Below are 6,170 nucleotides of genomic sequence, written 5' to 3' on the forward strand. Positions count from 1 at the left end.
ATTCGTTGTTGTACCGTTTTTGTGGATTTACGTGTTTTTTTTTATCTTTTATGTTTCCCTATCGGGAAGGTAAGGTGAAAAACCTTTTTAACTTTAATTGTGCAATTGAAACTTTCTTCAAGCCGTTGTAGGCTTTTTCTTGTGCCATGCCCCACAAGAGGGTGGGGAGAGCAAGATTTGTTGTTATTGTGAATTAACTGTTTGTGTTCGTTGGAGTACCGATTTTATAGATTTATATGTGCTTTTGATTTTTTTACGCTTCTCTATTGAGAAGGTAAGGTGAAAAACGTTTTTGCGCAATTGAAACTTTTTTCAAGCCTTTGTAGGCTTTTTTCTTGTGCCACGCCCCCTAAAGGGGGTGGGGATTTGAGCTAATTTTTGGTGAACATTTTACAAACTTGTTTTTTTGTGTGTCTATAATTTCGACTGAGCATGTTGGTCGAAATTTTAAAAGAAAAAATTCCAAAAGAAAACTCTCTTTATAAGAGTAATGTTAATAGTAAAAAGTTTTCTGACGTTGCTGTTGTGGAAACGAAGACCATTGTTTTGAACAATGAAGATTTGGAGGAATATTTTTCTAGGATGAAGGAGGAAGATGGGGATATCAAGATAACGCCCGTATTCGATGTTGAAGAAATAGAGAAAAGAACTGTGGTCTTCAGATCCTTCTGTATGGAAGGAAGACATTTCAAACATCTTAAGGAAAATGTTGAGAAATGCCTTGCCCCTGTGTGGAATGATATTACACATATCACAAGGGGCGAGGTTTTCACAACCATTAGTCCGTTTCAAGACAGAGAAGTGGGCTCTCAAGTACTCGGTTAGCCCCTTGAAGACGAAGGAAGTGACACTTCTGCCCTCTTATAGGGGAAGACGTACTTCCCATGTGAAGGTGACAGAGATGCCACCGGAAATAGATCCTCAGGAGGTGATGGCTGCCCCGTTGTACAACAGGACAGACAAAATACAATTCCTTCAGATTTCATGCACTGCCTCCCAATACTGGACAGGGCAGAGCATTTCAGCCATCTTCCAGGGGGCACTGGAAGACATTGAAAACCTTCCAGACTGGGTACGCGTGGGTGAAAAAGTTACCCACTAAGTTCAAGCAGAGGGTAAAAAGGTTACTTGCTTCGAATGTGGAAAAAAAGGCCAAGAAAATAACTGTTACAGACACCAGTCCCCGCAACTATTCAAAACATCCTCCCCACAAAACCAAATGCTCCCACACCCCCTGTTGTGGTGCCACCCCCAAACAAAGTAATGAAAAGACCCAACCCCAACATTCACAAGCCCCCACATTAATAAAAAAAACCCACCCTCTTGATTTCTGAGGTACCCTGTGTTTCAAACATAATGTCCCAAGACGACACCATGAAGGTGTTCGAAGGGGAATTTGTGCCAATTCGCAAACGTTTACATGCACCCTCCCCACCCACATCTCCCACAAGAAAAAAAGACAATCATACACCACAGATAACAATAAAAACCTCGCTCCACCATCCTGGAAAAAACCCACAAAAGAACAATGAAGAAATAATTTTAACTGAATATGACACTAAAGATGATTATTTGGAAAGACAAATTCCACAACACCATTTGGTGAAACTTTTGCATCCAAATAATGACACACATATGAGACATGCCTGGATGGGGATAACCCTATACAGGCAGATGAAAGATAGGTATCCGAGAGGCATAAGGAGGCTCATAGACCCACCTGAACGCCTGAAGAAGGACAGAAAGGAGGGAGCCGACTCACGTTTGGTGAGGTTGGCCCCTGCATCTCCAAGTAAGGGTAAGTAGAGCCTTTGTTTTTTTTTTCCTCCGGTTTATGGCTTCACTTAACTTGGGGTGCTTAAATGTACATGATCTGAGCTCGAAGTGGAAGCAAGCTTGCCTCCTTGATGCCCTCAGATCACGTGATATACATGTGATGGTTGCTACAGCAACCAAGCTGGACAGTCTACAAACCTTCTCACCCATCCTGAATGGCCATGAGAAAATCATGTCTCCTAGCCAGACTGGAGGTCGAGGGCGTGTAGTAGTACTTGTCCAAAAAGGCTTGACTCTACAGACAAGTACAGTCTACATGGACCCTGAAGGTGGTCTGGTCGTCCTTGATATGACAATACAGTGGTAGAGCCTTCAGGCTGATCGGAATCTATGCACCCTGTGCTAGAGGATTACAAACTGATTTTTATCAGTGCCTGGAGAACTTTCTCATAACATCGAAAACATTAGTGGTGTTAGGTGACTATAACACTATCGTTGACGCACGCATCAATAGCATTGGCTCGATTGATAGGAAAACAAACTCACGTCTCATAGATCTGCTTAAGCGATTTCAGCTAGCAGATCGTTACAGACTTGACCATCCGAATGTCCTAGAGTGGACCTGGATGAATGGCAACAGAAGGTTCAAGTCTGACTTAGATAGGATAGTGAAAAGAGCTAGAAATAAAGCTAGCTTTAGTTGTCCACAGCTTGTTCCGGTATCCTACACTGACCATAGAATGGTTAAGTGTAGGCTGAATGTAGATAGAAAGGATCCAGTTACTGGAAGCTGAACAAGTCTATTTTGACTTGTGAGGCATACTGTAGCTGGATTAAGGAACTAATACAGAGGGCGTTAACCAGCTCCGTGGTTAATAACCGGTGGTGGTTCACCCTCAAAAGTGCCACTCATTTCGAGTCTGTTAGGTTTAGCCATCAGTTAAGTCTAGACAAGGCGAGAATAGAAGGGAAACTAGTTAAGGACTTAGAGGAGGCTCTGCATCCCACATTTTGGCAGCAAGAACGGCCTTGGACCGTCACCTCAAAGCAAAACATGAGGGATGTAGAGTTCGTGCCAAAGTGTGAGCATTGGGCCATAAGGGAATTAATGTTGCTGGATGGGCCCATATGGTAGAAACCAAGCATGGCAATGATGCCACAATTAGGTCTCTGACTGATAACAGTGGGAGTTCAGTTGAAGGATGGAACGAGATGTGTGAGGTGCTTTACAAGCACTTTGCTGATCAGAAAGGACCCGAGCAAGGGGGACGAGATTAGTAACTTCCGGCCCATAACTCTGCTAAATACAGAGTTAAAGATTTTGGCCAAGGTGTTAGCAAAAAGGTTGGTGCAGGTCATGGAAGACTTGTAGGGAGGGTGCAAGCTTGCACCATCCCAGGCAGGTCAATCCACGACAATCTCCATCTTCTACGCTACACTTTAGAGAGGGCAGGGAACCTTTCTGGCGCAGGAGGGGCACTGGTATATTTAGACCAGTCTAAAATGTTTGATAGAGTCGACCATCGGTACTTGGCGGCAGTCCTTGAGAAGGCTGACCTGGGCCCGACCTTCCATGGTTGGATTGCTGCTTTGTACAGCAACATTGAGTCTGCAGTCAAAGTGAATGGATACTTCTCGAAACTATTCTCTGCTTTTGTATGTACTGGCTCTTGAGCCATTGCTGTGGAAGTTGGAAGCACTAGGGGGCACACCAAATGATCTGTGGTGTGGAGGTGGAGCTACGGTGTATGCAGATGATATTCCAATCATCATAGCAGATGAGAGCCAACTTCCAGCGGTGGAAGAGGCCATCAAAAGTTACGAGGTGGTGGCAGAAGCAAAGGTTAACAAGGACAAGTCGGTTGGTTTGCAACTCGGCACCTGGAGAGGCAAGCAGATGACGTCCAATAACTCCGTAGGGCGTTGGACGGAAGGTCCTGTTAAGCTGCTTGGGGTCTGGTTTGGACCAGACCTCCAGATAGAGAAAAATTAGAGTGAGGTAGCCAGTAAGATCACTGCTCTAACCCAAACCTGGTCTGGGTGGGTGTTATCCTTGCTAGGGAAGGCAGAGGTGGTGCAGATGTTTATAGCATCTGTTATCACCTACCTTCTGACCATGGTGCCTTGCCCTGATTTGTGGCTGAACAAGTTGGAGAGTATCTTTTTCTGCTTTCTGTGGAAAGGAGGAAAGCCTCTTGTGAAGCTCTCTGTCTGCTGCCAGAAGCCACTAAAGGGTGGGCTAGGGATGCCTTGGCTGAGGATGCAAAAATTCGCGTTAAGGCTGAGACACCTCTGGCTTTACCTGGATGGAGAACAGGTGTGGTCACTGCACATCCGGTTCTACCTTAACATCCTTAATAGACATTGGTACATGGATCAAACAGAGACTTAGGCTGGGGGATTAGCAATTGGAGTGCCATCAGGCACTTCAGCTACTCTCTTGGGCAGGCAATGCCAGCAACAGAAGTTTCACCATGTATTTTTATAGCGGGTTAGTGGGATTCATGTCTGAAGACGCCTTGGTAGAGATCCTGGGCTATGATGAAAATCAGTTGATCAACCTGTTCAGAAGAATGTTCGGGCTGGGGTATCTGGATAATTACCAGAAATCCCTTGCTTAGCAGTGCTTCCTGTGGCATTACCGGTTCGTGATAAGCTGTCAAGGCATGGAAGTGCCATCTCGCTGACATGTCCGAGGTGCAGGCAGGACAGGGAGACCGTCTTGCACACATTCATGGAATGTCCGGAACTGAAAGTTTTCACAGAACAACTGTTGTCATCGATGGGAAGAGTACAGCTATCAGCTGAGTCCATCATTGAGATTGTGCTGCCTTCTTCCCTTAGTAGGAAAAGGAAGGCCTGTTTTTGCTGCATGGTAGCCATTTTAAAAGAAATGGCATGGAAGACACGTGTGAAAGGGATTGTGACGGGTACATTTGTATCCGGCCAAGGGTTGGTCAACTTTTTTAGTTACCACCTCAGCAGCAAGATCAGGCTAGAGAAGAGGTACCTGTCATGTGTGAAATTCGAGAAGAGATGGAAGCTTGTGGTAAGAAAGCTGGGAGTGATTGGCACCAAGTAAGTGGAGCCCTGGAAGAAAAGCAAAGGCCCTACCCTGATGTTGGACGCCTTTCCTTCGGTGTCACATTGCATAATGCAATTTATTTTATTTTATTTTTTAATTTTTCATATTTTTAATCGATTTATAATAACGCTTTAAGCTACTTCACCATGCTATGTTTGTCTGTCTTTGTTTGTCCCTCTGTATTATGCCTGCAAGGCAAATTTATTGAAATAAAGTAGCTTGCTTACCAACCACATGGTCCCAGGTTCAGTCCCACAGCATGGCACCTTGGGCAAGTGTCTTCTACTATAGCCTTGGGCTGACCAAAGCCTTGTGAGTGGATTTGGTAGACGAAAACTGAAAGAAGCCTGTTGTATATATATATGTGTGTATGTGTGTGTGCGTATGTGTATATGTTTGTCTCCCCAAGGGTGTATTTACAGGTGTTTACACTGGAAAAAACACACTTTCAGCTATTTCAAATATCTGCCCCCTTACCTCATAATATCTGCAACTCTCACTTTATTCTTTTCACCCCATACATCCCATTCTTTCCTTTATCCTTTTTATCCATTTGTCATTCACCTTCTATTTGTTTATATCTCCATTACTCCTTTAATTCTCTTTCTCTCTTCTTTCTCTTCTCTCATCTTATGACATCAAATTTCTTGACAGTATCTTAAAATTACTAGCATTCCCTAGTTTTTCATATATTATATATATTATAGTTTCTTACATCTGTAAAAATGGCTTATTAAGAGCACTGTTGTTTATAATCTCCTCCCTGATGAGATTGATAAATTATTTCACATTATTCTTCCTCTTGGATTTATTTTAATGTATCAATCGAAACATATGTTGGTGATATGGTGATATAAATGATTTGAATAACATCTTGTGTGTTTGTCTCCATTTTCCATTACTCTTATGTTCTCCAAAACACATCTCACTTCTCCTTGGAATTATCCCCCATGCAAGTGTGGTTATTAATTTCTTATGCACTTATGTGACATTTGGCTACCCTGATAACTGTTCCTCTGGATCTTTCTTTATAAATTAAAACATATATATATATGTGTGTGTGTGTGTGTGTGTGTGTGTGTGTGTGTGAAGTCACTAGTATATGGAGGTTAGGAGTCATGTGGGGGCAGATGGTAGCCCTAGACTAGAATACCCACCACATGGCAAGCTGTCAAGCCTTCAGCCTCATTTCTGTTATCCTGCTTGACCTTACACAGGGTGTCCCAGTATTAACAATCCATTTCAATGAAATCAGGTAAATTAATTAAAGAAACCTGACAGAATATTATATTTATTTCTTAATTATGAT

Source organism: Octopus bimaculoides, chromosome 13 (genome assembly GCF_001194135.2).
Source record: "Octopus bimaculoides isolate UCB-OBI-ISO-001 chromosome 13, ASM119413v2, whole genome shotgun sequence".
Classification (NCBI taxonomy): domain Eukaryota; kingdom Metazoa; phylum Mollusca; class Cephalopoda; order Octopoda; family Octopodidae; genus Octopus; species Octopus bimaculoides.